This window comes from Carcharodon carcharias, chromosome 6 (assembly GCF_017639515.1).
Source record: "Carcharodon carcharias isolate sCarCar2 chromosome 6, sCarCar2.pri, whole genome shotgun sequence".
Classification (NCBI taxonomy): domain Eukaryota; kingdom Metazoa; phylum Chordata; class Chondrichthyes; order Lamniformes; family Lamnidae; genus Carcharodon; species Carcharodon carcharias.
In genome coordinates, this window is record NC_054472.1 from 171,792,314 (window position 1) to 171,809,080 (window position 16,767).

The window sequence follows — 16,767 nt, forward strand, 5'->3', positions numbered from 1 at the left end:
CCAGGCTTGCACTTTCCAGCAAAAGTCACCACTTAATACTCACCAGTTAGGTGAGTTAGGCTCCCATCTCCTCCCTAGCCCAGCAATCTGAGATCAGTTTATTTTAATTAATTCTTGGATGTGGACATCACATGCAAGGTATCCATCCTTTCTTGCCCTTGAAAATGGTAGTGAAATGCCGCCTTGAACCACTGCAATCTGTGCAGTGAAGATACTCCCACAATGTTAGGTAGGGATTTCTAGGATTTTAACCCAGTGGTAGTGAAAGAACTGTGATGTATGAGTAAGCCTGGATGCTGTAGGACTTGGAGAGAATCTGGGGTGGTGTCCCCATGCACCCGCTGCCCTTGCCCTTCTAGGTGGCGGAGGCTCTGGGTTTGAGAGCTGCTGTTATAGAAGCCTTGGCGAGTTACTGCAGTGTATCCTGTAGTTAGTAAGCATTGCAAGCACAGTACACTAATGATGAAGGCTGGTTAAACAAGTGATGGGATGCTGATCATGTGAATTGCATTGTCATGGCTGGTGTTGAGCTGCTTCATTGTAGTTGGAGCAGCACCCACCCAGGAAAGTGCAGAGCATTCCATTACACTCCTGACTTGTGCCTTTCAAGTTGTGGAGAGACTTTGGGTAGTCAGGAGGTGAGTTGCTCATCACAGAGAACCCTGCCTCTGACCTGATTTAGTAGCCACAGCTTTTCTGTGGCTGGTGGTATTCATTTTCTGGTGAACAATGACCCAAGGGTATTGATAGTATTGCCTTTGAATGTCCAGGTTTGGTAGTTAGACTTTTTCTTGTTGGAGAAGATAATTGCCTGGCACTTTTGTGGCACAAATGTCACTTGCCACTCATCAACCCAAGCCTGAATGTTGTCCGGTCTTGCTGCATGTGGGTGTGGCCTGCATCAGTGTCTTGAGAGTTGCAAATGATACTGAACATTATGCAATCCCAGCAAACATCCCCACTTCTGACCTTGGGGGAAGTCATTGATGAAGCAGCTGTAGATGGTTGGGCCTAGGACATTGCCCTGAGGAACTCCTGCTGCGATGTCTTGAGGCTAAAATGAATGGCCCTCCATGACTGCAATCAGCTTAACCTTTGTGACTGGAACAATTGGAGAGTTTCCCCAATATTTCCCCCTTGACTCCCGTTTTATCAGGGGTCTTTGGTGCCACATTCGACCAAATGTAGCCTTGATATCGAGGGCGGTTACTCTCATCTCATTGGCTGTGAATGTGACCATGGCCTAAAACTGTAGGGAAGTCTAGAGCAAAATGGTTCTGACGGAATTCAAACCAAGCATCAGAAGCAAGCAGCACTTTATATCACCGTTGACAACTCCATCCATCATTTTGCTAATGATTGCAAGTGGGCTAAAGGGGTTGTAATTTAGCAGATTGCATTTGTCCTGCTTTTTGAGGGCAAGATATGTCCAGCTAATTTCCACATTTTCGGGGAGATGCTAATATTGCACTTGTATTGGAATGGACCAGCTAAGGGTATGGATAGTTCTAGAGAACTGTAGCATTTGCTGTGTCCCATGAACTCAGTCAATTCATTTGACCTAACATGCAAGAAACTGTTGGCAACCGGCATTTGTGCTATAGGGGAACCTCAAGCGGAGGCTGAGAAGGATCGTGCACTTGGCAAATCTGGGTGAAGTTGCTTGTGAATGTTCTAATCTTGTCTTTTGCACTCGCGTACTGAGATCAGCCATTATTGAGAATGGAGATGTTAAATAGAACCTCTTCCTCATATTAGTTGCCGAATTTTCTCTCACCACTCCCATCCAGACGTGGCAGGGTTGCAGAGCTTTGACCTGATCCATTAGGATCTATGGCACGCTGCTTTCCCTGTAGCATCATGTTACCACCTGGTTACTTTCAATCAGCTCAGCACAAATCAAGGATTAAATTGGGGTTTTCTGATCTGTATGGCTCAGTTATATATTGGGTGATGCACACTTGCTAAGTGAGCCTTTAGAGAAATGACAGATTTAATCTCTCTTCCTGCCTTGCTGGTCTTAGTTGCTTATAAAGGCATTAACTCCTTGCTGAAATATGGTTTAGTTAGTGTTGGCAGGATCTGGTACTAACCTTAGATAGGAGCTTTAGCAGTGAGTGTCAGCGGGCTAATAAACCACTTGGGATGTCACAGCCAACCTGTTGTGTACATAGGCACTGGATAGTGGTCAGGAACATGATTACATGCTGGCATAGCGATCATGCAAGCGTATCCTATAACACATTCGTTGTAGCATAAATATTTCCGCAATATCCAATATATCAGTGAGGTAGCTGAGTATTTGGACTACACTGTCCCTGGGAATGAGCTAGAAGAATCTTAAATTAGGAGGTCTAGTTAATGGTTTATGACAAGTTACTAATCTGATCCGGGCCTTTTAGAATGCACTAATCTGCAATAATGTAGGCTTCTTCTCTAGGAAGGAAGAAAAATCACAATGTCATGTTGTCCATAACTACTGGTATTATCCTCACAGCCAATTCAAGGATACATGTTGCCGCATGTGCAATATGGGGTCAGACAGTTCCTGTTTTGTTGTTTAACACTCTAGAGAGCCGCATCAATTATAATCAGTCTTCCTACTGGAAATTAAGGAGAATCATAGAATGATACAGCACAAAAGGAGGCCTTTTGGCCTGTTGTGTTTGTGCAGGCTCTTTGGTAGAGTTATCTAATTCGTCCCACTCCCCTGCTCTTTCCCTGTCTATTCTCCCCCTTTAAGAATTTGATCAATTCTCTTTTGAAAGTTACTATTCTAATCTAGTCCCAATACCCTTTCAGATTGTGCATTCCAGATCGCAATTATTCGTTTTTTAAAAAATGTCTTTTGTATCACATCTGGCTCCTTTGCCAATCACCTTAAATCAGTGTCCTCAGGTTGCCAAACTTTCTGCCTCTGGAAACAGTTTCTCCTTCTTTATTCTTCAAAACTCTTCCTGATTTGATTTTCTATCAAATCTCCCCTTAACCGTCTCAGCTTTAAGGAAAACAATCCCAGCTTCTCCAATCTCTCCACATAGCTGAAATCCCTCATTCCTGGTACCATTCCAATGAATCTCTTCTGCATCCTCTCCAAGGCCTTGACATCCTCCCTAAAATGTAGTTCTCTAAATTGGACACAATATTCCAGTTGGGCTCAGGCAAAGGTTTTTTTTTATTGGTTTAGCGTAACTCCCTTGCTTTTATTCTCTGTTTCTCTAAGGATCCCATATGCATTTTAACAGCCTTCCCCAACGTGTCCTGCCACCTTCAAAGATACATGAACCTACACCCCCAGGTCTCTCGGTTCCTGCATGCCCTTTAATATTGAATCGTTTAGTTCATATTGCCTCTCCTCATTCGTCTTACCAAAATGAATCACTTCACATTTCTCTGTGTTAAATTTCATCTTTCATGTGTCCTCCCATCGCATTGATCTATGCCTGTCTGAAATCTTTCTATCATCTTCAATGTTTGCTATGTCTCCAAGTTTTGTATAATCTGCAAACAGATCATTAATATATATCAAAAAGTGCAATGGTTTTAGTACCGACAACAGTGGAACATCCCTGTAAACCTCCTTTCATTCTGGAAAAAGAACCTTGCACTACTGCATGGTTTCTGTCCCTTAGCCAATTTCATATCCATGCAAACACTACCCCTTTAATTCTACTGGTTATAAGTTTAAAAACAAGTCCAAATGCACAGCCTCAACTGCACTAACCTCATTAACCCTCCTTCATCAAAGCATTCAATCAATTTAGTCAAATACAATTTGCCTTTATATGATCTGTGCTGACTCTCATTTATTAGCCCATACTTGTCCAAATGTCAATTAATTTTGTCTTGGGATATTAGAATATTGTCCCTATAATTGACATTGCGCTGACCAGCCTGTAGTTGCCAGCTTTGTGCCTCTCAAAACAAATGGAATGCATATGGAGACACATGCAAGATAACAAGAGGCTTAATTGTTGCATCCCCTGGGTCAGGCTATTATATGACCAGCTGTTGGGCATTAAAACTCAAACCCTGACCTTAAGGGAGATAGAGACTGTTTATAGGACACTGGCTGGTGATGCTGAGCTGAAATACATATTGAATGTTGACCCAAAATTTGCAACAGCATGTAAGTAAAACTTCAGAACGTAAACAACTCTGCAACTATTCTTTCATATCTTCCCGTGAATTCCTAAAGTTATTCCTTGCTGCACACGGTCCACTTGGGCTGTGATTTTGCAATGGTGCATTTTACCCCTTACTAATGTTCATACAAAAACAGCATTGCTTATGTAAAACAACAGATGTGAAGGAAGGAGTTGAAAGCTATAATTTAAACCTTGATTCTGCTGACACTTATGATTTGGTTTAAACCTTCAGGATTATCGGGCCAGTCAGGATTCCATTTCACTGGTTTCTGAGGGCGGTGGAACCTGTACAAGGCGGACAGGTTGCACCTGAACCGGAATGGGACCAACATCCTTGCGGGAAGATTTGCTAGTGCTTTTGGGGAGGGTTTAAACTAACTTGGCAGGGTGTTGGGATCCTGAGAGGAGGTTCAGCAGGGGGAGAGGTACAGCCAAAATTAGAAGAGAGAGCAAGTGAGTCTGGAAGGCATAGAAATTATAGGCCATTTAAGGCACAAGGGAGTTTGGCAACAGATGGATGGTATTTATTTTAATGCAAGGAGTCTGATGAATAAGGCAGATGAGTTGAGGGCACAAATTAACACATGGGAATATGATGTCATTGCTGTCACAGAGACACGGTTGAGAGAGAGGCAGGATTGGCAGCTCAATATTCCAGGATATAGGGTCTTCAGGTGAGACAGGGAAGGAGGTAAAAGAAGAGGGGGTATCGCAATATTGATCAAGGAATCAAATACAGCAATAAGGAGGATGAAATCTTAGAAGGCTCCTCAAATGAACCCATTTGGGTAGAACTGAAAAACAAAAAAGTGTACTATAGGCCCCCAAATAGTCAGAGAGAAATAGAAGTGCAGATATGTAGGTAAATTTCAGAGAAGTGTAAAAATAATAGGGTAGTAATAGTGGGGGATTTCAACATCCCCAACATTAACTAGGTTAGTCATAGTGCGATAGGTTTAGAGGGAGCGGAATTCTTAAAACGCATCCAGGAGAGCTTCTTAAGCCAGTACGTAGAAGGTCCTACAAGAGAGGGGCGGTCCTGGACATGGTTTTAGGGAATGAAGCCAGGCAAGTGGTTGAGGTATCAGTGGGGGGAGCATTTTGCAGATAGTGATCATAACTCCTTTAGATTCAAGGTTGTTATGGAAAAGGACAAGAATGGGCCAGAAATCAGAGTTCTAAATTGGGGGAAGGCTGATTTTAATAAGATCAGATATGATTTGGCCAGAGTGGACTGGGAGCAGCTACTTTTAGGTAAATCTGCGCCAGAGCAGTGGGACTCATTCAAGAAAGAAATAGGGAGAGTACAGGGCCAACATATTCCAGTAAAGACAAAGGATGGGACCAACAAACCCAGGGAACTCTGGATGTCGAGGGATATACAGGATTGGATAAAGAGAAAAAGGGAGGCTTATGGCTGATAGCGTGGGCTCAAAACAGCGGAAGCCCTAGAGGGGTGTAGAATGTGTAGGGGGGTAACTTAAAAAGGAAATTAGGAGAGCAAAAAGGGGGCATGAAAAACCATTGGCAAGTAAAATAAAAGAAAATCCAAAGTTATTTTACAAGTACATTAAGAGTAAGAGGATAACTAGGGAAGGAGTAGGGCCCATTAAGGACCATAGTGGTAATTTGTATGTGGAGCCAGAAGACGTAAGTAGGGTTCTAAATGAATACTTTGTGTCAGTGTTCACAAGTGAGAGGGACGACATGGGTACGGAAATCAGGCAGAAGGACTGTGATATAATTAAAGAAATTAGCATAGAAAGGGAGGAGGTTTTAACTGGTCTGGCAGGCTTAAAAGTAGGTAAATCTCTAGGCCTGGATGAAATGTATCCCAGGCTGTTGAGTGAGGCAAGAGAAGAGATAGCAGGGGCGCTGGCAATAATTTTCAAAGCCTCTCTGGCCACAGGAGAGGTGCCAGAGGACAGTCAATGTGTTATTCAAGAAGGAAGGAAGGGATAAACCAGGGAACTACAGGCCAGTCAGTCTAACTTCAGTGGTGGGGAAACTATTGGAAGCAATTCTGTGGGACAGAATTAATCTACACTTGGCGAGGCAGGGATTAATCAAGGACAGTCAGCATGGTGTTGTTAAGGGGAAGCCATGTCTGACCAATTTGATTGAATTTTTCGAAGAGGTGACCAGGTGTGTAGATGAGGGCAATGCATTTGACGTAGTCAAAAGCAAGGCTTTTGATAAGGTCCCGAACGGGGAAACTGATAACAAAGGTAAGAGCCCATGGGATCCAAGGCAATTTGGCAAATTGAATCCAGAATTGGCTGAGTGGCAGGAAGCAGAGGGTGATGGTCGAGGGGTGTTTTTGTGACTGGATGCTTGTGTTCAGAGGGGTTCCACAGGGATCGGTGTTGGGCCCTTTGCTGTTTGTGGTATATATAAATGGTTTAGACTTGAATGTAAGAGGGTTGATCAGTAAGTTCGCAGATGACACGAAAAAATTGGTGCGGTGGTAAATAGTGAGGAGGATAGCCTTAGATTACTGGAGGATATAGATGGGCTGGTCAGAAGGGCTGATCAGTGGTGAATGGAATTTAATCCGGATATGTGTGAGGTGATGCACTTGGGCAGGACAAACAAGGCACGGGAATACACAATGAATGGTAAGACCCTGGGAAGTACTAAGGATCAGAGGGATCTTGGTGTGCATGTCCACCGATCCCTTAAGGTAGCGGGCCAGATAGATAAGGTGGTTAAAAAGGCATATGGGATACTTGCCTTTATTAGCCGAGGCATAGAATATAAGAGCAGGGAGGTTATGCTGGAACTGTATAAAATGCCGGTTAGGCCACAGCTGGAGTATTGCGTGCAGTTCTGGAAACTGCATTATAGGAAGGATGTGATTACACTAGAGAGAATGCAGAGGATTTACCAGAATGTTGCCTGGGCTGGAGAGTTTTAGTTATGAGGAGAGATTGGATAGACTGGGGTTATTTTCCTTGGAGCAGAGGAGATTGAGGGGGGACATGATTGAGGTGAATAAATTATGAGGAGCATAGATAGAGTAGACAGGAAGGAACTTTTCCCCTTGACGGATGGATCAATAACCAGGGGCATGGATTTAAGGTAAGGGGCAGGAGGTTTAGAGGGGATGTGAGGAAGAATTTTTTCACCCAGAGGGTGGTGGGAATCTGGAACTCACTGCCTGAAAGGGTGGTAGAGGCAGAAACCCTCATAACATTTAAGAAGTATTTGGATGTGCACTTGCGATGCCGTGGCATACAAGGCTATGGGCCTGGTGCTGGAAAATGGGAATAGAATAGTTAGGTACTTGTTTGACTGGCGCAGACTGGATGGGCCGAAGGGCCTTTTTCTGTGCTGTAGACCTCTATGACTCTAATTAATCAAAATATACAAAATCCATCTTTATAATGCTGTACAGCATTAATGCAATAGCATTTCTGAACCAAAGCTGAATGTGTTCGATTATTTATTTTTTCAAACCACATTGCAAATTTTAAAATATTCAGATTGATTCAGCTTCAAAATTTTTGTAGATAAAGGGAAAACTCATTAATTTTGAAAATTGTAGATGATTACACAAATCACTCACTGTGACATCTATAAATATGTGTGGATTATTAACTAAAAAAAATATTAAATGCGTGAAATACATTTCAATGTGGAACCAACTGACCCAAATGGAATGGTGTAGGAGAAGGAGGAGACCCTTGGTGGGTAAGTGAACAGTCTAGCATGATATAGGGCCATACAAGCAAAGAAGGACTGAAGTTTTATCCCTGTCACCTTGCTCTACCTCACCACCAGCTCTCTCCACTCCTCTCCTGTTGCTACATTTATGAGACTGCTTTTCCGACATCCAATACTGGATTAAATATTGGGAAGACTGAAGCCATTGACTTTGATCCCCACTATAAAATTCTGTTCCCCAGCTACTGACTCCATTCCTCTCTCTGATGACGCTCTGAGGCTGAACCAGATTGTTTGCAATCTCAGTGTCATATTTGACTCTGAGATGAACTTCCAACCACATACTGGTGCCATGGTTAAGACACATATTTCCATCTCTGGAACAATGCCCTACTCCACCCCTGCCTCAACCCATCTGCTGGAACCCATATTCGTGCCTTTGTTACCTCTAAACTTGATTATTTTGACATACTCCTGGTTAATCTCCCACCTTTCACCTTCCATAAGTGTGAGGCCATCCAAAACTCTGCTGCTCATGCCCTTTCACACACCAAGCCTTGTTCACCCCTCACTCTTGTGTTAGCCAATGTTCATTGGCTCGCCGTCAGGCAATGTCTCTTTTTTAAAGTTCTCATCCTTATTTTGAAATCCTTCCATGGCTTCATCTCTCTCTATCTCTATAATTTCCTCTAGCCTTGCAACCCTCTGAGTTATCTGTGCACATCTAATTGTGCCTTTTTGAGAAGCCTCCATTTCAATTACTCCATCATTGGTGGCCAGTCTTTAGCTACATAGGCCCCAAACTCTGCACTTCCCTTCCTAAAACTCTCCATCTCTTTACATCTCTTGCTTCCTTTAAGAGGCTCTTTAAAACCTACTTCTTGGACCAAATATTCAGCCATCTGCCTAATATCCACTTATGTAACTCCGTGCCATAGGACCTTTATACAACAAAATCTTCAATGCCTTGGGACATTTTATTATTTTAAAGACACTGTATAAACTAAAAGTTGTTGTTGCTGTTATAAACTAAAAGTTGTTGTTGCTGTCGTTGTATACCTAGCTAATCCCAACTTGGGCAGCAATGGAGTAAAACAATTTGCAGATCTGTCCTTGGCTTGGGAAAGAATTTTGAGATACCATGCCTTATATTGCTGCTCCTTAAAATCTGTAACTATAAACTATAAACCAGCATAAGTCATTGACTCTAGAAACAAGGGGAGAAAGTAGGACATATTGGGGGGGGGGGGTGTATAGAGGGGTGGGAGGTGGGAATAGATAGAGAAGAAAGGGTGAGCAGGTAGGATTTGTCATGGAACTTGCTGGGATATAGTTGCACAGATACCCACTGGTTGCCACAGTCTTGTTGAGGTGGTGGCGTAGCGGCATTGTCACTGGGCTAGTATTCCAGATACCCAGGGTAATGCTCTGGGGACCCCGCGTCAAATACCACCACTCTGGAATTAAAATTCTAATGATGATCAATTGTCGTTAAAGCCCCATCTGGTTCACTAATGTCCTTTCGGGAAGGAAACCTGCTGTCCTTACCTGGTCTGGCCTACATGTGTCTCCAGACCTACAGCAATGTGGTGACTCTTAAATGCCCTCGGAAATGGCCTAACAAGCCACTCAGTACTCCGGGGCAATTAGGGATGGGCAATAAATGCTGGCCCAGCAAGCAATGCCCACAGCCCGTAAACGAATAAAAAAAATAAAATTCTGCACTATTCAGAACTTATATCATCTTGGATTATTATATCCAACCACTGCTACAATTGGAAACATCTAAACTTGCTAAACCTTCTCTTGAGCAGAATATTGGTTAGCAAGTGCATAAGTCAGCAACTTTCAAACACCAGCATCCAAATTCCTTTGGCACTATTTGGCTTCCTACCGATTTCTACAAAATGACTTTATAAAGAGCACAGAAGTTGTCAAAATCAATTAACTCAAACCTATTAGCAAAATAATGGGAAAAGCTGCTTTAGGAAACCTTGTAAACCTACAGTTGAATCTTGAAGACATTACTACAAGTCTACTTTTAAAAAATGTCCTTTCTTTTCATTCCTTTTTTCTCTCTCTAGCCCCACCCATCCCCCACCTCCCCATTTCTTTTGTCCTACTCTTTCTCTCTCGAATGCCTTTCGGAAGACAAGGGACAACACGTTATTAGGCTTTCAAGAAATTTATTTGGGTTATCACTTCCCCAAAGAAATTGCATCTGAACAGGAGTAGCTCAATCAGTGCCTCGAGCCTGCTCCTTCATTCAATTGGATCATGGCTGATCTGCATCTCAAATCCGTTTACCCACCTTTGCTCCTCGACACGCACTTACCTAACCAAAATCTATCTAGATAAAAACAAAAAAACTGCGGATGCTGGAAATCTAAAACAAGAACAGAAGGCCTTGAAAGTTCCAGTTGTCCTAGCATCCACAAACTTTTGAGCAAGATATTTCCATATTTTTACTACCTTTTATGTGAAAAAGTTGTTCTTGGAATCACTCCTGAATGCCTAGATTTATTTTTAAGATTATGTCCCTTCGTTCCCAATTGTTCCACCAAAGGAAATCATTTCTCCGTATCTATGCTATTAAATGCTTTCAACACCTAGGGCAGAATTTTTCGGCAGCGGGATTTTACGTTCCCGCTGTCGTCAATGGGATTTATAACGGCCCGCCGCATTTTACAGCCCCATCCCCACCGAAACGGAGCCGTAAAATTCTGCCCCTAATGTTTAATGACTTAGTTCACATTGGCAGCAGTGTCCCCCATCTACAAGATGCACTGCAGGAATTCACCAAGCCTCCTGAGATAGCATCTTCCAAACCCACAACCACTACCATCTAGAAGGACAAGGGCAGCAGACACATGGGAACCGCCACCTGGAAGTTCCCCTCCAAGCCACTCAACATCCCAACTCGGAAATATATCACCATTCCTTCACTGTCGCTGGGTCAAAATCCTGGAACTCCCTTCCTAACAGCACTGTGTGTGTACCTACACCACATGGGTGTGGAAGTTCCAGAAAGCAGCTTACCACCACTTTCTCGAGGGCACTTAGGATGGGAAGTAAATGCTGGCCCAGCCAGCAACGCTCACACCCCATTAATGAATTTAAAAAAAGACAGAATGTTCTCTTTCTGAATCTATGTTGGCTACTGTTTGTTAGGTTATTGTTACATGGATATCAAGCTTAGTCCTGATCAATGCTGTCATTTTCTGCAGAATAGAAGTGAAACTAATAGATCTGTAGGTTCCTGTGCGTAGTTTACCATTTTATTTTGAATATGAGCGCCTCATTGGTCTGTTTCCAATATATAGTGGTCCATGCCTCACTGGTCTCTTTATTCTCTCGAGATCTCTGGGATTGATACCATTTGTTCCTGGTGATTTATTTGTTTGGAGCTTTTTTTAACTCCTATTTTATTGTTTCTAGGTCATTCTTGCCTCACTGATCGTAATTTTAATGTACTTTTGAATTTCTTATTTATCCCAGTCCTTTCCATCCTACAAGATTTGTAGAGGTCGTTTTTCCTCCTTATGCTGCTTTTAGTTTGTTAATCCATTGAGTCACATTTGCTGGTCTTGAATTTATTGATTCTCTAAATGCAGAGCACAATAGCTTTAAAGCCTCGGGGTTACTAGTCCAGTGACATTACCACTATGCCACCATCATCCTTTACTGTGTTGTTTAGCAAATTCTTCCATTTTATTTATATTTGTTATTCATTGAATCTTAAATCATTGTTTTCTCTGTCCCCCACGGACATGACGACTTCCATTTCTTTTGCTTTGTCTTAGGGAATATCCAGTCAAGCTGAGCACTGCCTCTTCCTGGATGTACAGGTTCACAATATAGTTGTCCTATTTCATTTACCAGCCCTGATTGTAACAGTTGGAAGTTCTGAGTTTATATTTTTTGTATTTTCCCTTCAAGTTAACTTTTCCTTTCTCTCATAAACTATATTTTTTTTATTTGTTCATGGGATGTGGGCATCGCTGGCTAGGCCAGCATTAATTGCCCACCCTAATTGCCCATTTAAGGGCATTTAAGAGTCAACAGTGGGTTTGGAGTCACATGTAGACCAGACCAACCAGGTAAGGATGGCAGATTGCCTCCCCTAAAGGGCATTAGTGACAATCAGCAATGGTTTCATAGTCATCATCAGACTTTTAATTCCAGATTTTTATAGAATTTAAATGTCACCATCTGCCATAGTGGAATTCGGACCTAAGTCCCAAGAGCATTACCCTGGGTCTCTGGAATATTAGTCCAGTGACAATGCCATTACCTTCCCCAACAATTACCAACTGTTGTAGAGCAGAATAACATTCATTGGAATTAGAATGATCTGAATGGGTTAGAATGCAGGTGGAAATCAGTGTGGATGCACCTCAGGTAATGGCATGATGGTGCAGGGAATGTACACAATGGATAAAGAAGGCTTTCTGTTTTATTGATTTTAAAAATGTCCATTTGAAGCTGGATGGTTAAACAAATTTTAACCTTACCATTCAGTATTCTCTGTATTTATTGTCCTCGTTCAAATCCAGCCAACGTACCAGATCATCTGGAGAGGAGTGAGCATGTGGAGATAGTTCAGGGGATGGGGTGAGAGGCATGGGCATTGGGATCACACAGAGGAGTAGGAGTCCAATTTTTTTTTCCTTTTTTATGGAATGTGGACAATGCTGGCAAACCCTGCATTTGTTGCCCATCTCATGCCCTTGAACTGAACATTTCAGAGGACAGTTAAGAGTCAACAACATTGCTATGGCTCTGAAGTCACATGTGGGCAGATTTCCTTCCCTAAAGGACATTCGTGTACCAGATGTGTCTTTACAACAATTGATGATATCATGGTCACCATTACTGAGACTAATGTTATATTCCAGCTTTATTAATTGAATTTAAATCCCACCAGTTGCCATGGTGGGATTTGAACCTATGTTTCCAGAACATTGTCCTGGGCCTCAGGATTACTAGTCCAGGGACATTACCACTGTGCCACCATTTCCCCATCTATGTGAGGGGGCATAACCTTAAAATCTGAGCTAGGCTATTCTCTCACATAAAGCAATAGGTGTTAACTCGGTTAATAATTCCTAATCTGAGGTCAATAGGTTTTTGTGAGCCGAAGGTAATAAGGGCAGGTCAGAGGGATCTCGTTGAACGAAGCGCACACTCGGGGGACAGCCGGATGGCGAAGTGGGAAACCAGATGCCAGTCTTTTTATTTCATACTAGATTTATTTACGGAATGCAGCATTATAAATGCCTTCCTCCTCCCTAACCGACACCCAGTCCCAGACATCTCTCTTTATACTCTATTGAGTAGCAATAAGCAAATGATCAACCCCTTTTAAAAGGGGGTGCTTTCAGGTTTTTGTAACTAAAAGAAAAACTTTAAAGGAATCTTAACAAATTAAAATGTCATTCCCAATGCTGATCATACAGCCCAGCCCCTGTGGTGCCCAACAGTCGCGGAAGGCCCCAAGAGTACCGGTGGACACCAAGTGCTTCTTCTCCAGGGACACCTGAGCGTGGACATCACCGCGGACGAGAGGCAGGTAGTTGGGCCGAACGACCCACTCAGCTGCCTGGGCCGCTTTATGCCCACCTTGGCCGGGCCTAAGAGCAGACCAACGAGGAGGTTCTCCAATCTGCCCAACCTCCCCACTCCACACTGGTTGGCCAAAGATCAAGGGCGTGGGGCTGAAGTGCAAAAAGAAACTGAGGAGCAGCCCCCTCAAACAATGAAAAAGGAGCTGCAACCTCACACATAAACATGGAACACGGATGTCTCAAGGCTGCGAAAATTACAGGTGGCCTAGGTGTCCATGAACCAATGTAGCCTACAAATGCACGAGATTGCTGATAGAGGGAATCTCTCTTTATACTCTTTCTGAGCATCAATTTGCTAATAAACAGAATTAACGAATTAACCACCCTTTAAAGGGGTACTAACTAAAACAAAAATATCAAAGGAAGCTTAAAATGTCATTGTGGGGAGTGATAATGCACTCCAGCCTTCAAGGCACCCATCAGTTATTGAAAGCCTCAAGCACATGAACACCGCATGCTCCCTCTCCAAGGACACCCGGGCACAAAAATATCCACAAAAGCGAGGTAGACAGTTGGGTCAAACGTCCCCCTCAACCAACTCTCCCACTCTTACAGCCTGCCGTCAGACATTTGGAAGGATTTCCAGGCTGATAAACGACTGGTTTGGCCATGTTATGAATGTACCTGCTGTGACTATGGATTAGGACTCAAACCCAGAGCTTTGTGCTCAGAGGCAGAGACGCTGCCCACTGTGCCACAAGACCTCCATGTTAAATCTCTCTTTATACTCTTTTCAGCAAACAATAAATAAATTAACAAAACAAGTTGAGAATCCCTTAAATGGACTTTGTAGCAATCAAAAGCTATTCAAATTAGATTAAAATATCATTCCTGGGGCTGATGATGCACTCCAGCCCCTGCAAAACGTAATTACCAAATTATCAAATTAAATTAAAATAATAATCCTGGGCTGATGATACACTCTAGCCTCTGTGGCGCCCACTGGTCGCAGAAGGCCTAGAGCCTAACAGTGTCCAGGGATCCGCAGGGATCAGTGCTGGGACCTTTGCTGTTTGTAGTATACGTAAATGATTTGGAGGAAAATGTAACTGGGCTAATTAGTAAGTTTGCAGATGGCACTAAGGTTGGAGGCGTTGCAGATAGTGAAGAGGATTGTCATAGGATACAACAGGATATAGATTGGTTGGAGACTTGGGCGGAGAAATGGCAGATGGAGTTTAATCCGGACAAACGCGAGGTAATGCACTTTGGAAGGTCCAATACAGGCAGGAATTATACAGTAAATGGCAGAACCCTTAAGTGCATTGATGGGCAGAGGGATCTGGGTGTACAGGTCCACAGGTCACTGAAAGTGGCAGCGCAGGTGGATAAGGTAGTCAGGAAGGCATATGGCATGCTTGCCTTCATTGGCAGGGGTATTGAGTATAAAAGCTGGGAAGTCGTGCTGCAGCTGTATAGAACCTTGGTTAGGCCACACTTGGAATATTGCCTGCAATTCTGGTCGCCACATTACCAGAAGGATATGGAGGCATTGGAGAGGTTGCAGAGGAGGTTTACCAGGATGCTGCCTGATCTGGAGGTTATTAGCTATGAGGAGAGGTTGGAGAAACTCAGATTGTTCTCACTAGAGCGACGGAGATTGAGGGGCGACTTGATAGAAGTTTACAAAATTATGAGTGGCATGGACAGAGTAGATAGTCAGAAGCTTTTTCCCAGGATGGAAGAGTCAATTACTAGGGGACATAGATTTAAGGTGAGAGGAGAAAACTATAGAGGAGATGTGCGGGGCAAGTTTTTTATGCAGACGGTAGCGAGTGTCTGGAATTCGCTGCCAGAGGAGGTGGTGGAAGCAGGTACGATAGTGGTGTTTAAGAGGCAGCTTGACAAATACGTGAATAGTTTGGGAATAGAGGGATACGGACCCCGGAAGTGCAAAATGTTTTAATTGACGGGCAATGTGATCGTCGCAGGCTTGGAGGGCCGAAGGGCCTGTTCCTGTGCTGTACTTTTCTTTGTTCTTTGTTCTTTCTTTGACACTTGGTCGTGAACATAGCCGTGGGGTAGGGGCAGACAATTGAGTCTAACAATACCCTCCACAGCCTTTGTCTGGACCTGTTAATGGCCACCTTGGTCCAGGTGTAGAGCCACAAGGATGTCCTCTGATCTGCCCAGCCCCCCACTCTGCACTGGGTGGCCAAAGATCAGGAGTAGGGGGCTGAAGTGCAACCTTGAGGAGTTACCCCTTCAAATAATCAAAAGGGGGCTGAATCCCCTCACATGGAATGGGACTGCTCGAGACCGCATAAAATGCCAGCGGCCTGGGAGTCCGTGAACTGCCTCAATCTTTTGTTGCATGGGGCTGCTGCATACAACACCCTCCAGGGCAAATCCCCGATGGTAAAGGGGAGGACAGCCTATAGAGAGCCCTCCACTGGGGGCCCCCACCACCTCCAGCTGGCAGGACTAAGCATTTATTCATGTGTACTGTACCTGAAGGCAGATCCTTGATGCTTCACCCTGAGCCGTTTCTTTGGCAGTTTTTTTTCTCTAGGTGATGGTTTGTCATTGCCTTGCAGTCTCAGGGCAAGGGTCAGGCAGAAGGTCCCAAGTCTGCCTGAGCTGGAACAGGAATTGAACCCACACTGTTAGCATAATTCAGAATGACACACTAGCCATCTGAGTGAGCATCCTACCCTACTTTAAATGGATACTTCCTCATTTATTAGCCATGGTCTGCAAGGGGCTGTAGACATCTCTCTCTCTCTCTCTCTCTTTCTCGCTCTGAGAGAGAGAAGTGGTTATAGCTTGAGAGGTATTATTCAGCATCAAGCATGGTTGACCAGGAATTTCCCCTTCTCTTACCTCCTGCCATGGGTCTATTGGAAGGATTAGCAGGTTGATTATCAGTCTGTTTGGCCATATCATGCACGGTCCTTCCATTGACCGGAAGTGGGACTTGAACCTGAAGCTTTGGGCTCAGAGGTTGGGGTGCTACATATCAAGCCATGAGATCTCTGATAAATTTCTTTTCACAAAAATATTTGTAAACACTGGCAGCCACCTGACAATTTTTGTTTTGAAATTGCCCTGATATATCTAGGTTTCCTCCTCCTCCAAGTACCATGCCGTAAGCAGGCTTTGGCGACCATGGATTTCAATTGGATTGGCAAAGTACTGCAGTGGTTTGCCGCTGCCTCCAGCAGTATGGCTGAGCAGGAAACTCTCCCGCTCTTTACCATCTGCCACCCTGCACATTGGAAGGATTTACAGGCTAATAATCAAAATGTTTGACAACTTTTCTCGTGCTTCTTCCATGGCCATCAAGTATTGAAATGGGACTTGAACTATGCACAGGAGGTAGGGAT

At 43.6% G+C, this 16,767-nt stretch overlaps 1 protein-coding gene across 3 annotated transcripts in view; it reads left to right on the forward strand.

The window, feature by feature from the left end:
* Window positions 1-16,767, forward strand: part of twsg1a (twisted gastrulation BMP signaling modulator 1a) — a 56,818-nt gene that overhangs the window by 23,683 nt on the left and 16,368 nt on the right. The gene's annotated exons all lie outside the window — the stretch shown is intronic.